The following is a 25,868-nucleotide window of genomic DNA, read 5'->3' on the forward strand; positions in this document are numbered from 1 at the left end:
CCTTATGTACCAGGGAAGAAAGCGGTCAGTCATAAACTCCACATACTTTGCAGAGGTCATCTTTACACCTTCAGGGACCCTAAAGGGGCCGACCAGCTCTGTTCCCATGATTCCGGCCCAAAACATGACTCCACCACCGCCTTGCTGACGTCGCAGCCTTGTTGGAACAGGGTGGCCGTCCACCAACCATCCACTACTCCATCCATCTGGACCATCCAGGGTTTTACGGCACTCATCAGTGAACAGGACCATTTGAAAATGAGTCTTCATGTATTTTTCTGCCCAAAGCAGCCGTTTCTGCTTGTGAGCATTGGTTATTGGTGGCCGAATAGAAGGTTTATGCACAGTTGCAAGACTCTGGAGGACTCTACATCTTGTTGTCCGTGGGACTCCAGAGGCACCAGCAGCTTCAAATATCTGTTTGCTGCTATGTAATGGTATTTTAGCAGCTGCTCTCTTGATCCAATGCATGGATCTGGCAGAAATCTTCCTCAATGTGCCTGTATCTGCACAAACCCATCTATGTTCTGAATCAACCACAAATCTCTTAATAGTGTGATGATCACACTTAAGTTTTCGTGAAATATCTAATGTTTTCATACCTCGTCCAAGACATTGAACTATATCACTCTTTTCGGCAGCAGAGAGATCCTTTTTCTTCCCCATATGTCTTGAAAATGGTGCTCTGCTTAATAATGTGGAACACCCTCCTTTAGTAGTTTTTCCTTAAATTGGGCTCACCTGCCAATCTAATTATCACAGGTGTCCGAGATTGTTTTCAGTGATCAAAAGAGCCCTGACACACAAGGCCATCCATGAGTTAAACTGAAAAACCAAATATTTAATCTTTGTGACACTTAAATAGAATTTGCATAATAATTTGGAACAGGGTGTATGCACAACCTAATAAACCAAATCTAACAAGTGACATCTATTGTTATATTATGTCCATCTGATAAAAGAAATATTCCTAAATTGTTGTGTGTCTTCACAGATGCTTTAATTCCATAGTGCTTCTTAAAACACCCTATGCTTCTATATACTACAAACCACCGAGTGTGTGTATCCACCTCTGCCGAATGTGCTCTCACCTGATATATATGACCAAACTGCTAAGTTAGGTCATAAATGGCATGTGTCCCTTATATATGGACTGATGTCTGGTGTCCAATAGGCATAAATCTTCTCCGCTTCCTTAGCTCTCCTCCTCCGTCAAATATGCACCAAAAAGAGATGACTAAAAGATACTGCTTTATCCTTATAAAACATTTATTGATAAAACAATTCCAGTATTCCACTAACATGTATGATGTAATAAAGCGCTCCACATAAAATAACTTCAATTGGATTCTATAGGTACAGATCCTCCAACCACTTACTTACAGCCAGCTGTATCGCACTCTCCTATCCTACGAGCGTCATGACGTCAAAGCCCCTCTCTTTGACGTTACTCAGCTGGTGCAATGTGCCATAAACAACAATGCTTCTCATTTTAGATCCGTAAAAAACTCAGCATTTTTAGTCCCGTGTGCAACAGGCCTTACATTAATCAACTTATATAATGTATCCATACCATTTGCTTACATATCAGTAAAAGCCTTTACTTTGTCCAACTAGCAGAGGCTGAACCAATGCTGGTCTAATGCTGTTCCATTAAAACAATAAGTAGAAAAATATGGTGATAAATACCAACATTTCAAACCAAGTAAAGATGAACTCCAACTGTAAAAAAACAATGAGGGGAATTTATCAAAGAATCTAGAGCAGCCATGCATGACAACCAATCAGCTTATATCTTCAACTTGTTCAGTTAAGCTTTTAAAATAAAAGCTAGAGGCTGATAAGTTGCCAAGATTGTTGTTGCTCTAGATTTGTCCACTCCAGTTTAGATAAATTCCTCTAGCAAATTACAGTTCTGTAATTACCTTACTGTCCAGACAAATGCTGGAGGCAGGGAGGTGACCTAGTTGTGTTGCTTAACTGCAGCAGAGAAAAGTCAGGTCAGTAGACTCATTGTACTGTCAGACAGGGCTGTATAAATCCCAGGACTGGATAGAAGGGAAAAAAAATGTTAGCTGGTAAAATAGTAAATATATATATATATATATACATATAGTATTTCAGTAATGTATTTAACTATTTGTCTATATAGTATTGTCTCCGCTGTGTATCTTGGGCAGCCTCATTCCTTTGACCATTATTCAATGTGTTAACCCTATGACAGCATAGCTTCCTTTTTGCTATTTTTTTTACATAACTTGTAAGTTCCATCATATGACTCATCCAACCTGCAATTTAAACATCTGCCAGGGACCGCTCGCAATATTACGCTCTTCCTCACAGGCATCAACATATTCCAAATGTAAATTTGCTTTGAACTCTGGAGACGGCAACGTGCTGCATAATGTTTTGCCTTGTGGAATCTTGTCACTAATTTTTGACATTGTGAAACCATGCATTGGACTGTTTGCATATGTATTTGGTTATGGATGTCATTCCGTAAAAGCAATTTTTCTTGCCTTTTTGTTTGAAGAACCACTTAGTGTAATGTGCATCTACAATTTCTGTTGGACTTATTTTTTAAGCATTTGCAATCTGTCCAGAAATTCTCTATTGCCTCAGGGAAACCCATCATATAAATCTGCACTAGAAAATGACATTTGGAAAATGGAAGTGTGAATTTTGCTGAGTGCTATTGGGCAACACAGAGACTCCTGAAGTTAGGACACTTTAAAACAAAAGTCTCATTTATGATAAGAAACCAGTATCATAATGTTTAAATGCCCAATACTTCTAGAACTATAAAATGTTAGCACTTGATAGAGATGTCAACTCCATACAGCAATATATAATCAACCATTCAGTATTCAACTGAATTGTCTAGGATAAGCCTACTTAGATGAGCTAATAATGTGAATGTCCATGTCCATGAAGTCAATGCTAATCAATAAGGTGAACCCGTGTTTAGTTAGAATTTTTACATTTCAGCTATGGGCCTATTGATTCGGTAATAACTTTGTCAGTGCATAAAACAATAAAGTAATATGTTTTTTAGTACAAAAAAGGCTTTCTCTTGACCATATTGTCTTGAAAACTATTTTATTTTCTTTGCAGTTTATAGACAAAAGATGCAACTGAATGAAGAAAAAAGTTTTTTTTCTAGTTTAATCAGTCTTAGTTTTAAAACCTTTGATAAAAAGTGCATAATTTATTGTACAAATTGACAATAATATCTTCCTCCTTTTACAAAACATAGCAACATTATTTCAAAATTAAAGCTTAATTTCAATATTGTGCTTTATTGAAATTTAGCACAAAAAAAATGAAAAATATGAATGGTACCAAAAAAATAGAAATAAAAAATAATCAGCAGCAAAATAATAGCAAAGGAAAGAATGTAAGGAATGAGTTAATTAAGGTTGATAAAGGTTAATGAAGGATTACAAAGGAACACAGTTTATTTATGTTTTAATCTGCTAGGTTTGCATTAATTGACATCATATGCAGATCAAAGGTTACAATGAAGCAATAATAACATTGCTACTTAGTAGCAGCAGTGCAGCAGATGGCCAAGAATTGTTCGTAAATGTAACGAAGAGAGCTTCAGGGAAGGAGAGAGGCTGGGTATACTACACACTCCCAAAATATTTAGAAGACTTTGTTTGGGCAGTGTATAACACGCCCAATGTGTGACTTACTTAGCTTCACCTTATTTACTAACATTCTTTTTTTTTTTCAAAGTGAACATTCATGAGAACGTCCTTTATTCCGTTAGTAAATCATCCCCAATGTGTTGGTGTTCCTGCTTCACAATGGAAAGATCAGTACCCAGGACCATAAATGCTCAAGTAGTTAAAACTTAGAAGGCGCCACTCCAGTTGAGCTTTTTGGTGAGCTTTTTATAACTATTCCTCTGCTAACTCACAGTGGTTAAAAAAGGTTACTGTGCTCAAAGACCCAGACAACTTCTGTGAAGAATGAAAGTTATGTTTTGGTGGTGGAAGCAATAGGCTAAACAAAATGCACCTTGCTTTCCACTTCCTCCACCTTTTTTAATCACTGTAATGCTTCTCAAACAACTATGTATCCTATGGGTTACAAAGAACTCCTGTGCTTGGATAGTGGGCCCAAAAAAATGGCAGTAGGCTGCAATCATATCCTGGCTCTCATAGGATGCTCTCACCTTGCTGCCCTCACAAGACTGGGGAAGTCTAGAGATACTGCAATAACAAACAAAACAGAGGGCAAAATAGTGCACAATAGTGCATTATCCTTTAAACATGGCTTTATTGTGTAAAAAAGGTAAGTATTACATTGAAAAAATCAGCTAAAAATACAAGCTCATCGCATGGAAACAGCAGAGTTCCATCCACAATGCATCATAGCATAACAGAACGATGGAATCTCAACAGGTTGACGCGTTTCGAGGACTTAGCCTCTTCCTCAGAGCTCAGGGCTTGTATTTTTTAGCTGATTTTGTAAGTATAATACTTACCTTTTTTACACAATAAAGCCATATTTTAAGGATAATGCACCAAGCCAGTGTGCCCTCAGTTTTATTTGTTATCCTACAGGTTACATTGTATTAACAAGCTTATTAGATCTGTATCACAGAATTTTTAAATTAACTAATATGTAGGAGATTTGTTTCGGAAACTATTAGAAGATTCAAAAGGGAATTTCTTAGTGCAGCATTTTTTATGTCTGTGGTCCTATATTTTTTTTTTGTTTTTTTTTCTTAAAGAGTACGTAAACCCAACATTTCATATTCCTGATATGTGCCTGCTGTACCATTTACTTGTATGAAAAATATCCTGTTCTCTTTGTATTGCTTCCTTTGTGTGAAATCCCTGATTTTACTCTGCTTTCCTAATAAAAAGTGACCATACTAAAACCAGCCATAGACAGAGCGATTTTCTAAAATTGCATGATTTCACACAGTCAATGTTGATGGACCTCTCATGGAGCCATTGTGTTCTATGATGCCTGCTAGCAATAATTGAATGCAAAATTCGACAGGCTGGTTGTACTCAATTTGATTGACTGATCATTCAGCCTGCCCATACATGGTTTGAATCTTGGCTGGTCCCTGCTGAAGCAGCCGAGATACAAACTGTCTATGGCTAGCTTAAGCAGGAGAACATGCATTGGTTAGTTCTCTAGCTGTGCTGGGGAACTCAGCCTCCTCTCCTACAATGATCAGACTTATCCTGGCACCCCCCCTACAGCCTTTCACTCAGAACATCAGTGTTCTGCTGTTTCTCCTCCACAAGCTCTCTAAGCAGTTGGGACAAAATGTGATCACTTATAAAAAAAAGGAAAATAAAGTGTTTATAATTGTTTTTATCTATGCAGAAATGTTTTGCCTTACATTTCTATTTTAAATGGAATGGGTTGTTTTGCAAGGTGAGGATTTACATATATTTGAATCATTTTATTGACTCAATTATTCATTGTGGTGTATTAACACAGTGTTAGAACTGTTTTCCTTAAAGCAGAGCTCCACCCAAAAGGGGAAGTTCCACTTTAAGTCTTTGTCCCCCCTCACTCCCCATTAAGGATTGGCACCTTTTGGGAGTGAGGGGGGGGAGTGAGTACCCAAATTTGACTTCCCCCTCCCTCCCTATAGTTTTCTGGGACACGTGACAGGTCCCAGAAAACTACGGGGCCATTCACAAAGCACAGCGCTTCTCACGCATGCGTAGTGGGCACCTGGCTGTGAAGATGCGGGCGCCAGGGAGAGAAGACGGCCGGTAAAAGTGGTGAGGACACCACTGGATTGTGGGACAGGTAAGTGACTGTATTTTTTTTTTCAGTTGGAACTCCGCTATAACCTAATAAATGTACAAATGCCACTTTAACCAGTTCCATGCCACCCTATAGCAGAAATACTGCTACAGGGCGGCACAGGCACGCAAAATCATGTGTATATACGTTATGTTGCAGTTCCAGGTAGGGGGCACACGCGCACGCGCCCTACTCGCGCCACCATTGATGGCCTAGGCTGTCAATCACTGGTATCTCTGACGGGGGAGAGACCTGTGTATAAACAAAAAGAAGTGTGCTTACAGGGAAGCACATTCACAGACATAGTGACACAGCACACAGTTAACTTTGATTGCCCCCGATGTTAACCCCTTCCTGCCCAGTGCGATTAGCACAGTGTTAGGCTACGTTTACACTAGCGTTGTGTGCAGGCGGCAGAGAGGCATTTGGGAAGCGTTTTTACCGCTTCCCAAACGCCTCTGCCAATTCTGCACATTACAGCACATTGTGCTGTTCTAACGGGAGCGTTTGCGTCGCGGCAAAACGGACGCCTCTGGTCGAGTCAGGAGGCATTGAAGCCTCCTATTCTCCTCTATGGTGCCGGCCGGGAGTTTGCGGTGCGGTTGCGACGCGGTTGCAGGGCGCTTGCGGAGCGGTAACACCACTCAAACTGCATTATAGGCATTTGTGGGGCGTTATTAACGCTCGGCAAATGCCTAGCAACTTCCGCTAAACCGCGCATGCGGCGTTTACAGAGCATTTGCTGAGCATTAAAAAATGCTCCGCAAACGCCGGACCAACGCTTGCCAAATGCTATAGGGGCGTTTGGCAAACTTTGGTAAAACAGCTAAGTGTGAACGAGCCCTTAGTGGTTTTATTAGCACTGTTAGTGTCAGAATGCCCACCGCAGTCCCGCTATAAGTCACTGATTGCTGCTATTACTAGTAAAAAATTTTAATTACTATTTAAAAAGTAATTTTTCTTTACTGGACATGTTTAATAGCAAAAACTCCAAAATATTGTTTTTTTCTCAAAATTGTTGGTCTTTTTTTGTTTATAGCGCAAAAAATAAAAACCGCAGAGGCAATCAAATATCACCGAAAGATAACTTTACTTGTGGGAAAAAAGGAACGTAAATTTCATTTGGGTGCAGCGTTGCATGACTGCGCAATTGTCAGTTAAAGTAACATAGTGCCATATTGCAAAAAATGGCCTAGTCAGGACGGGGATAAATCCTCTGGAAGGCAAGTGGTTAACTATGAAAGTACATTTTATCCAAAAAGTTTACACAAATGTATCTTCCTGAGATCTGATTTTTACAAATGTCTGCATTAAATGATTCTCTACGGAGGGGTAGACAAATTTCCCGTTGAGCTGATCAGTGGAATGTTCCAATACTCTCTAAACTACTATGTAAGATATATGACATCTGTTTTAAGGAGTTTTAGATTGTACTTATTAAATAACAAAATACAAGCAGAGAAACATTGGTGCTGAATCCTAACCATTATTAGTATGGTACCATATTCCTGTCAACCAGAATTACTAAAATAGAAGACAAGGGAGTGGGACTTTAAAGGTACCAATAGTCATAGAAAATATATAGATAAAAAATATTTACCTTTATTCGCAACATTTTAAAACAATTACCATACATAGAAAAGAAGAAAATAACCAAAATACATCAATGGTTATCTGCATTTTATAAGTTCCATCTATCAAAATCTTCAGATGGCAACTTGAAACCTCAACGCATTTCAACTCTTAATCAGGAGTCTTTATCAGGAGGAAAGCTTTTTCTTTTGGGGACATGCATTCATCTATTTGCTTTTAATGTTACATCATTGTGCATGTATTAGTGGCCATTCATAAATAAATATGATTGGCTAGTTTTTTGCATAATGGTTGATGTTGCAGAATATTCTGCTTTCCTCTAAACCCACAAGAGTAAAATCCATCTGTATATGCAGTAAAGCATGTTTGTTAGACTCACAATCCTCAGCATTGTGTAAAAAGGATGTTTGATCCTATCTTCTCTGATCCTCCCCTTCTTCCACAGTCCCCAATCTGTCTGCTGATAGTACAGTTTTTTTGAAAGGGAGCATGTGATCAGCACAGGGCCAATCAGCATTGTCCAGACAGAGGGTCAATGGTCATGCAGCCTCATAGGGCAGTCAGAGGAGAACAAAAACTCCTCCTACAAGGTTAATCAGTGCTCGGCCAGACAGTGATAGAAGTCACAAGACTGCTCTAACTGCTGATGAGAAAAAGTATTTAGCAGTTTATAGTTACTAAAATAACTGCATTTCCATGTTCTGTGTACTGTGGAAGACCAGATATTGTGAATGCAGGGTCCTGGGTTTAGTAACACTCTAAGTAGGATGTCATTAATCATGGTGCAGAAAGAGTTACCGTATCTTTCGCTCCATAAGATGCACTTTTTTTTCCCCCAAAAATGGGAGAAAATGTCTGTGCGTCTTATGGAGCCAATATGGAGCTTGGCTCTTCTGTGCAGCAGAACCTGCTCCTCGGTCCTACCTGTTCCTCGGTCCAGCGGTGTCCTCATCGTCTTCTCTCCCTGGTGTCAGCATCTTTAGTGTGGGCACCCAGCTGTGACAGCTTGTGGCTTCACAGCCAGGTGCCTACTGCGCATGCGCTTTCCGAATGGTTCGGCAGTCTTCTGGGACCTGTCAGGTGTCCCAGAAGACGGGGAGGGAGGCTAACTCCGCAGAAGTGGGAGCGGGTACCTGCTCCCCCCTTTCACTCCCCAAAGGTCTCTGTTCTCTGGTCGTCTCCTGTAGTATGTCCGCAGTCTCTGGTCATCTCCCGTGGTATGTCCGCAGTCTCTGGTCATCTCCTGTACTGTGTCCGCAGTCTCTGGTCATCTCCTGTACTGTGTCCGCAGTCTCTGGTCATCTCCTGTAGTATATCAGCAGTCTCTGGTCATTTCCTGTAGTATGTCCGCAGTCTCTGGTCATCTCCTGTAGTATGTCCGCAGTCTCTGGTCATCTCCTGTACTATGTCCGCAGTCTCTGGTCATCTCCTGTACTATGTCCGCAGTCTCTTGATATCTCCTGTACTATATCCTCAGTCTCTGGTCATCTGCTGTACTATATCCGCAGTCTCTGGTCATCTCCTGTACTGTGTCCGCAGTCTCTGGTCATCTCCTGTACTGTGTCCGCAGTCTCTGGTCATCTCTTGTACTATATCGGCAGTCTCTGGTCATCTCCTGTACTATGTCTGCAGTCTCTGGTCATCTCCTGTACTGTGTCCGCAGTCTCTGGTCATCTCCTGTACTGTGTCCGCAGTCTCTGGTCATCTCTTGTACTATATCGGCAGTCTCTGGTCATCTCCTGTACTATGTCTGCAGTCTCTGGTCATTTCCTGTACTATGTCCGCAGTCTCTTGTCATCTCCTGTACTATATCCGCAGTCTCTGGTCATCCCTTGTACTATGTCTGCAGTCTCTGGTCATTTGCTGTACTATGTCCGCAGTCTCTTTTCATCTTCTGTACTATGTCCTCAGTCTCTGGTCATCTCCTGTACTATGTCTGCAGTCTCTGGCCATCTCCTGTACTATGTCTGCAGTCTCTGGTCATCTCCTGTAGCATGTCCGCAGTCTCTGGTCATTTCCTGTACTATGTCTGCAGTCTCTAGTCATTTCCTGTACTGTGTTCAGAGTCTCTGGTCATCTCCTGTACTATGTCCGCAGTCTCTGGTCATCTCCTGTACTATGTCTGCTGTCTCTAGTCATTTCCTGTACTATGTCCGCAGTCTCTGGTCATCTCCTGTACTACAGTCAGGTCCATAAATATTGGGACATCGACACAATTCTAACATTTTTGGCTCTATACACCACCACAATGGATTTGAAATGAAACGAACAAGATGTGCTTTAACTGCAGACTGTCAGGTTTAATTTGAGGGTATTTACATCCAAAGCAGGTGAACAGTGTAGGAATTACAACAGTTTGCATATGTGCCTCCCACTTGTTAAGGGACCAAAAGTAATGGGACAATTGGCTTCTCAGCTGTTCCATGGCCATGTGTGTGTTATAACCTCATTATCCCAATTACAATGAGCAGATAAAAGGTCCAGAATTCATTTCAAGTGTGCTATTTGCATTTGGAATCTGTTGCTGTCAACTCTCAGGATGAGATCCAAAGAGCTGTCACTATCAGTGAAGCAAGCCATCATTAGGCTGAAAAAACAAAACAAACCCATCAGAGAGATAGCAAAAACATTAGGCGTGGCCAACAACTGTTTGGAACATTCTTAAAAAGAAGGAACGCACCGGTGAGCTCAGCAACACCAAAAGACCCGGAAGACCACGGAAACCAACTGTGGTGGATGACCGAAGAATTCTTTCCCTGGTGAAGAAAACACCCTTCACAACAGTTGGGCAGATCAATAACACTCTCCAGGAGGTAGGTGTATGTGTGTCAAAGTAAACAATCAAGAGAAGAATTCACCAGAGTGAATACAGAGGGTTCACCACAAGATATAAACTATTGGTGAGCCTCAAAAACAGGAAGGCCAGATTAGAGTTTGCCAAACGACATCTAAAAAAGCCTTCACAGTTCTGGAACAACATCTAATGGACAGATGAGACCAAGATCAACTTGTACCAGAGTGATGGGAAAAGAAGAGTATGGAGAAGGAAACGAACTGCTCATGATCCTAAGCATACCACCTCATCAGTGAAGCATGGTGGTGGTAGTGTCATGGCGTGGGCATGTATGGCTGCCAATGGAACTGGTTCTCTTGTATTTATTGATGATGTGACTGCTGACAAAAGCAGCAGGATGAATTCTGAAGTGTTTTGGGCAATATTATCTGCTCACATTTAGCCAAATGCTTCACAACTCATTGGACGCCGCTTCACAGTGCAGATGGACAATGACCCAAAGCAGACTGCAAAAGCAACCAAAGAGTTTTTTAAGGGAAAGAAGTGGAATGTTAAGCAATGGCCAAGTCAATCACCTGACCTGAATCCGATTGAGCATGCATTTCACTTGCTGAAGACAAAACTGAAGGGAAAATGCCCCAAGAACAAGCAGGAACTGAAGACAGTTGCAGTAGAGGCCTGGCAGAGCATCACCAGGGATGAAACCCAGCGTCTGGTAATGTCTATGCGTTCCAGACTTCAGGCTATAATTGACTGCAAAGGATTTGCAACCAAGTATTAAAAAGTGAAAGTTTGATTTATGATTATTATTCTGTCCCATTACTTTTGGTTCCTTAACAAGTGGGAGGCACATATGCAAACTGTTATAATTCCTACACCGTTCACCTGATTTGGATGTAAATACCCTCAAATTAAAGCTGACAGTCTGCAGTTAAAGCACATCTTATTTGTTTCATTTCAAATCCATTGTGGTGGTGTATAGAGCCAAAAATGTTAGAATTGTGTCGATGTCCCAATACTTATGGACCTGACTGTATGTCTGCTGTCTCTAGTCATCTCCTGTACTATGTCTGCTGTCTCTGGTCATTTCCTGTACTATGTCTGCAGTCTCTAGTCATTTCCTGTACTGTGTCCGCAGTCTCTGGTCATCTCCTGTACTGTGTCCGCAGTCTCTAGTCATTTCCTGTACTGTGTCCGCAGTCTCTGGTCATCTCCTGTACTGTGTCCGCAGTCTCTGGTCATCTCCTGTACTGTCTGCAGTCTCTGGTCATCTCCTGTACTATGTCCGCAGTCTCTGGTCATCTCCTGTACTATGTCTGCTGTCTCTAGTCATTTCCTGTACTATGTCCGCAGTCCATTGGTTCAGAATATTTTTTTTCTTGTTTTCCTCCTCTAAAACCTGGGTGTGTCTTATGGTCAGGTGTGTCTCATGGAGCGAAAAAATATGGTGAAATCTGGAGTTGAGTCTTTCCATTGCAATGTTCCTTTCCTGGTGTAAAAATAACAGACATAGGCTGGCCATACATTATACAATTATCTTCCAATTTTCTGCCCAATTTCCTTTAGATTTACCTTCAACTGTGTAGTGCAAGGGCCTGCCTAATTGGATACAACTGAGAGTGTTGTTTAGGTTTGTCCTCCTATTATATGGTTTTTGGTAAATCTAAACCAAAAATCTCCAGATAATTGTATAATGTATGGCCAGCCTTAGCAACAATTTGGAGTAGGCGATTGGTATCTAGTTTTGCAGGATACTATCATACTATCAAGTAGATTTCTGGGATAAATGGATTTTTAAACTCCAAAGTTGTCATCAGCAAAGCAAATATTGTTTACCAATAAACTTCACCTTGGGGCAGGTCCAAAACACATGGCTGGCATTCGCCAGTATTGAAGTACTTCTATAGTACTGGGAGGATTACTAATTATTTTCAAATCTCTAACGTTTATAGGAGGTGCGGTTTAATTGGTAGATGAAGAAGAATTGAAAGTGAAGATTCTGTGTACTAATGTCTGTAGAAAAAAAAAGTTTTCCCCCACTTCCTCAAAGGGCTCTTTTGTTAGTGAGGGTATGGCTCTGGACTATTTAGCTTAGGCTATTTCAAAGGGTCTGGAGGCCTGCATTTGTAGATTGTGGTGCAAGCCTTTCACCTGTGTTTTAGAGGACATTGAACAAAGTGGGGTTAATTTACTAAAGGTGGAGCGTGCAAAAACTGAATCAGATTCACTTCTGCATAGAAACCAATCAACTTCCAGGTTTTTTCGCCAAAGCTTAATTGAACAAACTGAGGTTAGAAGCTGATTGGTTTCTATACAGAAGTGAGCCTGATTTTGCACTCTCTGGTTTTAGTAAATAAACCCCAGTAGCTTCTTTAGAGGGAACACTTGTAATTCAGCATTAACAATCCAGATTGTGCCTGGATAGCATGGCAGAGTGTAAGGTATCTGTTGAAACAACACATACAGCATGGCATCTTTCAACACGAAACTAGTGTTGCAATCATATACTGTACAAATAATACATTATACTGTAGTATAATACTGTGACCCTTTTTATCAATTGAAACTGCAAGAATTGTTACAGGTTTCATGTTAGTAGCTAACTCTTTAGAATTCTCTGTATTTTAGATTTATGCCAACATTTTATTTAGGAAATGTTATAAGGTTACCCTGTTTGTTAGGTTTTTATTAATGAATAAAAAAATATACATGTACATACTAATCTGATTTTTTTTCAGATATCTACTGATTTGGTGATTCTGCTTCATCTTCTGAAGTAAAATGATACTGGGTAAGTAGATAAATTCAAATTAATTAGATTAAATGTGTCATTCAGTTAAATGACCACACTGAATAAATGTATACATACAAATGCCGTTATTTTAATCTTATATGGGTACACTACACAATGTCACAGACACAACACAGAGATACCATGGTGGCTGATAAAAAAAAGTGTTTTCATGGGGATTTTAAGAAATATTTTTCTTGACGTAATCTGGCTAGGGGTTTTGCTCCAGGATGAAATAGTTGCAGCAAAAATGTAATTTAAAATGAAATTGGATTTTTTGTGAAATTGGAAAACTAAGTAGATGTTTACTTCAATGTTTTTCAGCCTGATTAATACTGTAAATTTTACTCAGGATTTCTGTATTGGAAATACATTTACTACTGCTCATCTGTCTCTTTTAATGCTGAGCAGTATATTTTTTTTATTACATACATACACACACATATACACTATATTGCCAAAAGTATTGGGACACCCCTCCAAATCATTGGATTCAGGCCTTCCAATCAACTTCATGGCTACAGGTGTATAAAATCAAGCACCTAGGCTGCTTATAAAGACATTTGTGAAAGAATGGGTGCTTTCAGGAGCTCAGTGAATTTAAGTGGTACAGTGATAGGTTGTCACCAGTGCAATAAGTCCATCTGTGAAATTTCCTTACATCACCAAGTGCAAGGTAAAGAGTCGGATGCAGTGGTGTAAAGCACGCTGCCACTGGAACTCTTCCCAGGGTGGGCCAACTCAATATTGAACCCTACGAACTAGGACTGGGATGCCATTAAAGTTCATGTGTGTGTAAAGGCAGGTGTCCCAATGCTTTTGGCAATATAGTACATATATATATATATACGTGTGTGTGTGTGTGTATATATATATATTATATATATCTTTACATGTTTTTGTCTTAGTTGTATTTTCCAGAAAGAGAAGCAACATACAGGAAATGTAATGAAGTTTACTTTCCTGAAGAAAATGTAATAAATAATCTGGCCCTAGGTAGAACATGTTGGGTTTGTCTTTAGAACCTTGCTTGCTATGTTGCTATGTAATATTATGTAATATGTTTTTCCTTCTGCTGTCTGTTTCTTCAAAGAGAAAAGGCAGGTTTGGGAAGAACTGAGCTGCATAGAACTTTGCCTTTTTTAAGTGCATTTATGAACATGAAATGTGGGAGATCAAAGCAGTAATCTTTTGGCTCAATTTACATGATTTTCAAGCATAGCTTACTGTAAGTCTTGGGAATAGATAGTAGTATATTTATTGCATGCAGTGTATTTTCTTGCAGCTGAGGAGGTGGCCAGTCTATTAGAATCATCATGTAACCTTAGCATGCATATTAGCATCCGTTCTGGCATAATGGAAGATGAAAGGCAAGTGTTTGTATCTACATTGCAAGTGTTCTTGAGACCGGCTACTGCTGTGCGCTTCTGAATCCCATGCTGATTTGGCTGAGATTCTGAATACAGAAGCCATCAAATGTGTCGGGAACTGAATGCATTAAACTTGGCATAGAATTGATGAGTTATGTAAAAGTAATCCCTAGTGACATAAACGATATAGAAGTTTGTGCTTGGACGATATCTTGCAACAAAAGCCTCCTTTGGTAAGCGTATAAATGCTGAATATCAACACATGTTGTTTTACATTTTGGGTGGGACTTTTCCAAAGTGATCCCTAGAGTCCGCTGCTTTCCACAGGTTCACACATCGGTCAGGAAGATAGTTATTGCTTACATAAAAGGCTCTTTTTGATGTTATATTTAGATCCTATACCTTCCCATATTTTGGAAGAAAGTGTTTTTTTTTTTTTTGCATGTTAAAAACTGATTTGTATCAGCTGCACCAATCTGTTCTCCCATCCTAGTTTATACACACACCGGCCACTTTATTAGGTACACCTTGCTAGTGCCAAGAAAATATCCCCCCACCATTACACCACCAGCAGCAGCCTGAACCATTGGTACAAGGCAGGATGGATCCATGCTTTCATGTTGTTTATGCTAAATGCTGACCCTGCCATCTGCATGTCGCAGGAACCAGTCTGCCCATTCTCCTCTGACCTCTAACATCAACAAGGCATTTTCCTCTACACAGTTGCCTCTCACTGGATATTTTCTTTTTTTCGGACCATTCTCTGTAAACCCTAGAGATGGTTGTGCATGAAAAACCTAGTAGATCAGCAGTTTTTGAAATATTCAGACCAACCTGTCTAGCACCAACAACCATGCCACATTCAAAGTCATTTAAATCCCCTTTCTTCCCCATTAATATGCACGGTTTGAGCTTCAGCAAATCGTCTTCACCACGTCTACGTGCCTAAATGCATTGAGTTGCTGCCATGTGACTGGCTGATTAGCAATTTGTGTTACCAAGCAATTCAACAGGTGGCCGGTGAGTGTAGCTATTACATAATGTTCACTATTTTAAATGTGTGATAGGGCATCACTAGTGATTCATATCACCTGTGCTAGAACACAGTGTTCTGAAAAAGAGTTTGTCAATTTCTGTCCTGGAGAAATTGCTGATTGTTTCATCATGTCTTTTCTCAAACTGATCTCTAAATGGAAGAGTCCGCCACTTGGTGCAGTTTTTTCATTCCTGTAGAAAAGGATGAGGCTTAAAGTGGAACTTTAGTCAGGAAATTAAGTCCTACTAGATCACTTTAGGCTGGTTCCTTTTGCAGGTATAGCTATGTAAAACATTAAAGATAAGTGTCTATACTGTGTAGAATCCAGTAATACACTGTCTCCCCCTGCTCTGCACATGCTCAGATGCTCTCTATTTTTTGGCACTGTGCTGAAAATCATAGCCACTAGAGGCTGATCTGTTGACAACCTATAGATTTACTGCTGCTCAGGGGCTCTAGACTTCAGCAAAATGGCAGCCACCAGCAAGAAGAAACAGGAGCAATGCTGGAGGCAATTTACAGCACACAATAGGCTGCTTATTGCCTGCAGCACTGATTGAGCAGCTTTTATCTGACAGGGTGGTTGAACAGAAGTCAATCGGTAGATCGACTTCTGTTCAACCACAGTGGCCACACATGGATTGAAATTTGGCCAGTCCCTCCTGAACTGATCACATTTCCACCCATGTATGGCCAGGATTAGAGAGCAACTCATTAAAAGTTAAACTTGTGTTGCAGAGTATGTGTGTAGTTTGCTTGTAGACTTCTGGGAAAATCAAAGAGCTAGTCATATAAGCAGAAAATTACATTTCTTAATTGAACATTAAAGTCCCATTCACACTTGTGTAGGTCCATGTGAGGTATGTGTTTACCTACACAGGCATGAACAAGTGTTCTGTATATCCCCCTTGCAGACAGTCCCATTCGTGTCAATTGGAATTCAGCAGCCTGATGAACACAGCTGCTGCTCCCAAGTTGAAAGTCCTCTGGGTGCATGGCCCTGGATGAATACTGTCTGCATACCTGCCAGATTGGGAGCAGTGGCAAATACGACCCTGACATGGGCGTATGGTTAAAGGGGTGCATATATTAGGGGACATAGAATATAGCAGTATTGGGATATCCAAAAACAGTTCTATTGCAGGGTGGGAAGCACAGCAACAAAAGGCTAACAGGCCCACAAAAAAACCCCAAAGCCTTCAAAGCTACCAGAGGAGCCTTACAATTGAAGCTGCTTTCAGCTTAGGTCTGAACATCCGCCTGGCAAAACATAACAAAAGTGTGACCAAAGAGCAGGTGGCAGCTTTGGAAATCTGAGAAAAAGATGCCTAATGCTGAAAAGCTCAAGATTCAGTAACTGAACTGGCAGAGGGCACATAGACAGGGAAAGAGGGAAACCTTCTCGATAAGGTCACAGAAGTGGTCAGGAGTAGAGTGTTTTTCATATCTACTAGAATGGGCCATGTTGGAGGGTCTGCTATAGCAGTGTTTCCAAAGCTTGTCCAAGTGAATATCTGGTCATTTTATAGAAATAAATGTATTTACATATTATTAAAGTGGACCTTCACCATCCCTACCCTACTTTATATAATTCTACTCCTTTTTATTTATCTGTTTAGTTTTGTACCTTTCTGAGGGAACACATTCCTCACTTCCTCTATTCTCCCTTAGGTAAGACTTACATCTGCAGCATCTGCAGTCTCCGGGGATTGGTAGTGCCCCACCCCTGTCATCGGGTGGCTGGCTGTCAATTACTGGTTTTTGCAGCAGGGTCCCTCAGGATGAGTTGTTGCAGCACATGGTGTCATAAGAGGCCAGCTGCAAGAACCTGGAAATGATCGTCAGCCCCTTGGTGGCATCACCAAAGATGCTAGCTCGAGACCCAATGTACCACCCTGCCAAACACCACTTGATATGAAGAGAAGGAAACGGGGAAGTGGAGTTCGTCTTTAGGAAGTTGTAAATGAGCTTTAAAATAAGCCGTAACTGACCTCTGTAGATGTAAGTAACAGGGTGCAGTTCATCCTCAAAGTTCACCAAGGAAGCAGTGACCTCTTTCAAATCATTCTCACAGCTGCTTACCTTACATCTTCTACCTACATGTCTGCATTCATGCCTGCATTGGTGACTGCAAGGTGATTTTTAAAGTGGTATCAAACCCAAAACCAAAAATGTAACATTGCAGCTTACCATTCATTAGATGTGGAGGCTGCATTAGTTTTCTTTTTAGGCTTTTCCCCTCTGTTTTTACCTTATCATCTGGCCAGAAACACATCTCTTGTATGAGAGTGCTTGCACTCTGGATGAATGAGCACAGTTACACCTTTAGAATGCAGCATTGTCAGCCTTCGGGGAGGGAAGTGTTGGATGTATTTGCAGATTTAGATACATTAACATATTAAACCCACACTTTCCTTTTGGGATAAAGGTTTTACATACTGTAAATAAAAGCTGACCATTGTAAGCACTCCTGTCAGCAGTAAATGGTTTGTCTCATCCCTGTAACTGCTACATTTGCAAGACTGCTTGTGCTTTTGAAAAACAGGCGTACTGGATGGATCACCAGGGGAAAATAAAAGAAACAAAGCCTAAAAAAGAAAACTAATGCACCCAACACATCTAAGAATTGGTAGGCTGCAATATAATAAATGTGTGCTTTTTGGTTTAATCTCTTCAGAAGATTTTAGCCCCTTCTTGTCCAAGCCATTTTTGCTATACTGCACTGCACTACTTTAACTGGTAATTGCATGGCCATGCATTGCTGTACCCAAACAAATTTTATATCATTTTTCACAGAAATAGAGGGTTTTTTTGACCACCACTGGGTTTTCATTTTTTGTGATATAAATGAAAAAAGACCACTGATATTACCAGTGACATTATCACAGTGATCAGTGATAATACTATACACTGTCACTGTACTAATGACCATGGCTGGGATGGGGTTAACATCTAGGGTGATCAAGGGGTTAAATGTCTGCCTAACTATGTGTAATGTGTGTAAAGTGTGCTGCTTTTACTAAACAAACCTCTAAGTTCCTCATCCCTGCAAACTTACAGATCATTCCCTCTGTACAGAGCTCTGTGTTGTTTACCAACATAGAGCTCTGGGCTGTGATTTTACACAGCAGATCAGCAGTTCCCGGCCGCAAATCATTGGCTGGGACTTGCTGACAGGCCCCAGTTGTTGTACAAAGTGAATGCTGTTGTGGGGGGCCTGTGTGCCTGAATCCCAGAATTTCGCAGCAACATACCCATACATCGCTTTGCCTACAGTGCATTGTGGACAGGCAGTCATAAAGTGGTTCATACTGCTTTAGGTTGGGCTCCCTGAAGGTGACAACAGTGGACCATACTTATGTAATGTGTGTTAAAACAGCCATTTGCAGTTTCTAACAAATACTTGTGTGACAGAATACCTGATCACAATTAGGAGACAGGGAAAGGATCTTAATGGAAGGATAACCAGTTATTTTTATGAAAGCGGCAGATATAACAGATTCATACTATGCTGATTGCAAGGCATACTGGTCACTGATCTTAAACATTAAGTCAAACGTGTTAGTATTGACAAAATATTTTTCTTACTTTGAAAATGTGTGTATATTGTCAGTCCATCCCCGTAGCTGTAGCTGCTGATTTTTAGTATTTCTGGCACTTCATTACAGCCAGCCAGCGAGGAAGGCGGGGTGATCAGCTTCACATTCATTTCAAAACTACATCTCCCATGGTTCCTTGTGGTGCCCCCTCCATGTACTACTGTTCTTTCAGAGTGAAAGAACACATATGTTGTACCTGGGTAACCGTAAAGAGATATTTTAGGCTTAAATCAGTGTAAAATTGTCTTTTTTCCACTCGGCACCACTTTAAGAGGGTCCTTCGCCCACTGACCATCAATGTAGGATTGTCCTATTGCCACCAACAAACAATGTAAAGCGGCACTCCTCCACTGACCATCAGTATAAAGGGGCACTTCTCTACTGTCCACCAATGTAAAGGGGCACTTCTCTACTGACCATCAATGTAGAGAGGCACTTCTGTACTGACCATCAATGTAAAGAGGCACTTCTCTACTGACCATCAATGTAAAGAGGCACTTCTCTACTGACCACCAATGTAAAGGGGCATTTCTCCACTGACCATGAATCTAAAGGGGAACTTCTCCACTGACCACCAATGTAAAGGGGCACTTCTCTACTAACCATCAATGTAAAGGGGCACTTTTCTACTGACCACCAATGTAAAGTGACACTTCTCTACTGACCATGAATGTAAAGGGGAACTTCTCCACTGACCGCCAATGTAAAGGGGCACTTCTCCTCTGACCACTAATGTAAAGTGACACTTTTCTACTGACCATAAATGTAAAGGGGAACTTCTCCACTGACCACCAATGTAAAGGGGCACATCTGTACTGACCATCAATGTAAAGGGGCACGTCTGTACTGACCATCAATGTAAAGGGGCACGTCTGTACTGACCACCAATGTAAAGTGGCACTTCTCCACTGGCAATCAATGTAAGGGAACGATACAATTTCACTATCTTTTTTTTTTTTTTTCTGGCCATTATTATTGTTCATTTTATTATCATTGCTGAAAATAATTTTGGGTGTCAAACACGATAAGTATGCTACATTTCTTTTTTTTTTTTGTTTATTTTAATATCAAGTTACCACCCATGCTAATGTACCATGAGGTGTTGATATAATAATTATTGGCAGGGGTTCCCTTAGACCTGAAAGTAAATGAAAGGGTTCCTGCATGTTAAAAGGATTGGGAAAATCTGCTCCAGAGAATCTTCGCTGCAGTTATTACACACTTCTAGTAAACTAAGATTCCCCTGGAGTGTCTTTACTTCAGCTGGGAGAACTGTTTATCTATATGGTGTACCATTGATCCTGTGAAGGTAAGGGAAGACCTGGTCAATACTTTGTAATTAACAGTGTTTTATGCTTGCTGAATTCTGGCAGGACGGTAGGGAGCTGAGTTGGTTTCTTTGATAGCACTGCCTTCTGCTAAAATCCTGCGGCTCTAGGCTTATTTTCTGTTATCTTACAGCTGTTAATTGTGACAAAGAGGTAACGTGACCAGCTGTTACCAATTCTACATTAGATTCACACACAGGAGGAGATCTGTGCTTGCTTGCTGTAAATGTGTAGTAACTCACTACTGACAACTGCAGCCCATGGGTCATTGATTCAAAAGTGACATGACACAGGTAGTTTATTTAATAGTTACAAGGGAAACTGCAGGAAATTAACAAGCTGCGTTAGGAGAATAGGAATACACGGAATTTTATGCAGCAATGTTTCTTTTTATCTGCTTGCAAACCAAAAAAGCTGCATCATATGTTCTCATTCTAAGGGTTAAATCCTAAGTGCTATAAGCAAGCACAGTAGGCTTATTGTCTATAGCAGTGATGGCGAACCCGTGGCACGCGTGCCACAGCCGGCACGCCGAGCCTTATCTGTGGGCACGCCAGGAGAATCCAGCGGCGCGCTGTCTTCCCGGCTGTAGTGTGCGTGACAGCCGGGTCCCAAGTGCGCATGCACAAGAAGCAGTGCTCTTTGTGAATGGTAAGGCGGTACCTGGGACACATGACAGATCCCAGAAGCCGCCGGACCAATCACAAAGCGCAGCGCTTCTCGCGCATGCGCACTGGGCATCCGGCTGTCCGATGAGCGCCCACACTACAGAAGCCGGGAAGACAGCGCGCGGCTGGATAAAGGAACAGGTAAGATAAAAAAAAAACTCTGTGGAAGTAAGAGCGGGTACCTGTCAAATTCAGGTACCCGCTCCCCCTCCCTCCCCAAAGGTCAGCAGTCATCTCTGTACTGTCCGCAGTCTCTGGTCATCCCTGTGCTGTCCGCAGTCTCTGGTCATCCCTGTGCTGTCCGCAGTCTCTGGTCATCCCCTGTACTGTCCGCAGTCTCTGGTCATCTCCTGTACTGTCCGCAGTCTCTGGTCATCCCTGTACTGTGTCCGCAGTCTCTGGTCATCCCTGTGCTGTCCGCAGTCTCTGGTCATCTCCTGTACTGTGTCCGCAGTCTCTGGTCATCCCTGTGCTGTCCGCAGTCTCTGGTCATCTCCTGTACTGTGTCCGCAGTCTCTGGTCATCCCTGTACTGTGTCCGCAGTCTCTGGTCATCCCTGTGCTGTCCGCAGTCTCTGGTCATCTCCTGTACTGTGTCCGCAGTCTCTGGTCATCTCCTGTACTGTGTCCGCAGTCTCTGGTCATCCCTGTACTGTCCGCAGTCTCTGGTCATCCCTGTACTGTGTCCGCAGTCTCTGGTCATCCCTGTACTGTGTCCGCAGTCTCTGGTCATCTCCTGTACTGTGTCCGCAGTCTCTGGTCATCCCTGTACTGTCCGCAGTCTCTGGTCATCCCTGTACTGTGTCCGCAGTCTCTGGTCATCCCTGTACTGTGTCCGCAGTCTCTGGTCATCCCTGTACTGTGTCCGCAGTCTCTGGTCATCCCTGTACTGTTAATTAGTTTGCACTACTGTACGAGTTGTTTTTTCTAAACCAAAAGGTCGATATTCAGGTTTCATTGCAGTGTTGGCACTTTGAAAGAAATAAGTTGGTTTTGGGTTGCAGTTTGGGCACTCGGGCTCAAAAAGGTTCGCCATCACTGGTCTATAGCAACAAAGGTAAAGAGGCTGCTTATCCCTGTACAGTTATTGCTCATTGCTCATATATTTTACTTGTCATTATCATTCAGAATACTTTCATCTCATATGACTGTTGACAAAGTTACAATATTTTTGTATTTCAATGGTTTTTATTCATTTTAAACAGTATAAAACAGAGGCAACAAAACACACCCACGCAGGGGCTATCAATTGCACCGATAAAAAAGGCATAATAGAGCAGACAATGCTCTAATTCCAATAAGGCAAAACGTATGCCCACGCAGGGGCTATCAATGGCACATAGGTTACAATAACATCAGTGAAACTCTGACTAACGCAACTAAAGGCAGCTGTCCACTGTCACACCAAAACAAACAAAAAAAGAGAGAAGTAGAGCAGAGAGGAAAAAAAAAAAAAAAAACACACCAAAGAGCAGGGGTCCACGAGCGCCAATACCAAACTCCATTACCTCCCCACACTGGCCGGGGGGGAGCGTGGGAAAGGCGTATTGCAACCACGGCTCCCATATTTTCAAAAATTTATGTTGAGAGTCGTTGCATATACTCGACATCTGTTCATTGAGCATCATAGTAGTCATACGATCCCGCACCCCCTGAAAAAGTACAAACGGACTCTTCTAGGCCTGAGCAATTGTCCTAGTGGCCGATAAAAACAAATAGGAAGCCAACCGCTGCTGACGAGCCAAGAGGCCCGGTATGGGGCAATGGAGCAAAGCATACCGAGCATCCCGGCGTATGGAGAGATGGAACAAAGTGAAAAGGAGGCCAAACACACGAGACCAAAAACGAACCAACCTCGGGCATGACCACCAGATATGCAGTACATCGCCACGATGGCCACAACCCCGAAAACATCGATCACTACAGGCAGGGTTAGCCTGGGCCAGACGAGCCGGAACCCAGTACCAACAAAACAATACCTTGTAGGCTGCTTCAAGTGTGGTCGTATTAAATGAACATTTAGCTATGAGTGACCAGGCCTTATTCCAGTCCTCCGGATCCACAGCCACTCCCAGGTCGCGCTCCCACTGAACAACATATGAAGGAGAAGTGTGCGACGAGCGTCTGTTCAAAGCTGCGTAAAGAAGGGAGATAAGGCCCGGGGCACCTGGGCGCTGCTGACAAAGCCGTTCATAAAGTTACAATATTTTTAAGCAAAATTGTGTTTTAGAGATAATCCTGGCAGGATCATCTTTATAACATAGAACTATCAATAGATCTATCACATAGTTCCATCAATGGATTTTGACCCTCTAAATCTGGTTGTACATTCATTTTGGTTTTTGCTTGGAAATTTAAATCCATTTAAAATTTCCAGTATAAAATTAACTTCCCTTCCCACCCTGTCTAACTGATCGTTGGCATTAAAAAAAAATGTTCTTTTTACCTACCTAATGCCATGGTCATGTTATACTCCAGTACTGAGTGTTCTATCATTATTTGTTTACATCTGATAGAGTTCTTCTTTGAGTTTCCCCTCTACTGCCAGGGGCAGTCTTCTTTCAGGATCCAGAGGCATGAGGGGACTCTAGGGGACCAATGTTACATTGGCAATGATGGGTTAGTGGTCCCCAGCATCTGGAAACTACGTCAATGAGGGACCTGGATAGTGGACTAAAGTGATAGTATCTTTCTCAGGTAAGAAAATACAAATTCTTGTAGTATGGGTTAAAGGTGGGTGGGAGTTCATATTTTGCCCAGAGTAGGGCTTTAAAAAGTTCACAGCATGAAAATAATACAAAGCTGAAAGGAGAGGCATATTTCGTGCCTAATGGGAATGCAGCAACAGTATCACAAATACAGAATAAAGCTAGGTATGCAGACGCAGTTATATTTTTTCATTCAACCAGCAAGCTGAATGAATTTAAGCTGGAAAATTCCTGCATCAACACGACATGTGATGCAGGGATATCTTCTGCTGAGCTATTGTATTCTGACAGGGGGACTTCCCTACCACCAGTATACACTGATCTGTGCTTGCTGGTTTTCCAGCAGGACCATTCGACAGAAACCAGTCGTTAGACCAGCTTCTGTTTAACAGAGAAGAGTGCACACATACTGAAAGTCAGCTGGTTCCAGCTGAATCGGCCAACGTTCGCTGCATGTGTGTAGCACCCCTCTAGTTAGCTAAGGGGAGCTAGCTAGTTTTTTCAGCTGGAAAGGATGAGTAGGAGCCTGGGCTGAGTCAGAATGTCTCATAGGGAGGGATGTTCTGTAGTTCACAAAAGTGAACAGGGCAGGGCTGAAAAACCTGGTTGACATAACTCTGAGAGCATAGGAATTTACAAGCTTACTGAATTTCTGGCAGTATCAATAGGTAGTTTTTTGTTCTTATTGAATAGATATAATAAAACGCTTTTAATATATTTAGTAGACTTAAAGGGTAGGAAAAATGGTTTTGTTAACTACTTCCCTAACGCGCTATAGATGAAAGATGGCTACAGCGCGGTTATCTAGTTCTGGGATGAAGACCATGGACGTCATTCCAGAACACGCCCCTTGCACACCCAGCACCACTGGTGATCACTGTGTTCTACAGACACAGCTGATCGTGTGATACGGTAAACGACCAATCACAGCAGCCTTTTACCACGTGATCAGCTGTGTCCAATGACACAGCAGATCACCGGGTAAATACAGTTGCTGGTTATCTGCTGCACTTTCCTCAGGCTGTCACAGCAATTGTCAGAGAAGTGATCGGCACTGATCATCAGGGCACTGATGATCAGTGCCCAGCAGTGTCGCCACCTGTGCCCATCAGTGCTACCCACCTGTGACCATCAGTGCCACCCTCCTGTGTCCAGCAGTGCCTCCCAGCAGTGCCACCCACCTGTGCCTAGCATTGCCACCCATCAGTGCTGCCCAGCAGTGCCACCCATCAGTGCTGCCCAGCGGTGCCGCCCATCAGTGCTGCCCAGCAGTGCCGCCCATCAGTGCCCAGCAGTGCCGCCTATCAGTGCAGCATCATCAGTGCCGCTTATCAGTGCCTCCTATCAGTGCCCATCAGTGCTGCCTATCTGAATAGAACTAGGAATAGGATAAGCCCTGGCCACTCATGTTGGCAGAAGGGAAAAACAGATTTGTATGTATTTTTGTTTGATTCAGACCTGTTATCATTGATTTGCAGAGGCAGGAAAAAACCAAAAGGAATGCTGTTTTTATTAATCTGTGTGGCTGTTAAAGACATATTCAGAAAGTTGGTCATACATGCAGCTAGTTTCTGTCAATTTAAACCTTTTTCAAAACAACCTTAGATCACAAAGATGGCAAAGATCAAGATACCACCATGAAAATATACATTTTTGTATATAGCAGGGTTGTTTTTGCAGTTTAAGAAAACAAATTAGAAATTAGTAGTATTTTATGGAGTTTTTCTGTAAGGGTAAATTTTATTGGGAATTTTAATCTCATGCTGCCTTGCAGTTAGAGTCACCTTTTTAAAACATGGTAAAAGGTGTGGCAAATGAGGTGACTATCAACAACAGGTTAAGTAACATAGTGTAATGAAATGAAAAACACCTAAGTAGGTGTTTCCTGACACTAGAGTGCAGTCTTAAAGAGGAATTAAACCTTCCTATCCTTTACAATAAAGGAAGCTGCCATCCTAGTCTCTGTTTGATCTGCGGTTGCCATGATGCTGCAAATGTGATCAGCTATAACACTAGTCATATGATAGCTTGATAGTTCAGTTGAAAGCTACCATAAGCACATGAATTGAACTGTTTTGGGAAACAATGAAATTGATCTGTTTCGTTCCACTTTACGTTCATATTTATTTAATTATTCATCAAGATACAAAGAATCAGTAGAGTTCAAAAACACTGAGTTATACTGCTTCCTTTCA

General features: G+C 41.7%; 1 protein-coding gene across 4 annotated transcripts in view; it reads left to right on the forward strand.

Moving 5' to 3' along the window:
• Window positions 1–25,868, forward strand: part of ARVCF (ARVCF delta catenin family member) — a 963,921-nt gene that overhangs the window by 410,714 nt on the left and 527,339 nt on the right. For all 4 annotated transcript variants that reach the window (XM_089672465.1, XM_089672464.1, XM_089672467.1 and 1 more), the window contains one exon: window positions 12,913–12,965. The gene's annotated coding sequence lies outside the window, so the exon portion shown is untranslated. The remainder of the gene's footprint in view (window positions 1–12,912; window positions 12,966–25,868) is intronic.

This window comes from Staurois parvus, unplaced genomic scaffold (genome assembly GCF_062004578.1).
Source record: "Staurois parvus isolate SC_StPar_1 unplaced genomic scaffold, SC_StPar_1.0 ptg000129l, whole genome shotgun sequence".
Taxonomy (NCBI): Eukaryota; Metazoa; Chordata; class Amphibia; order Anura; family Ranidae; genus Staurois; species Staurois parvus.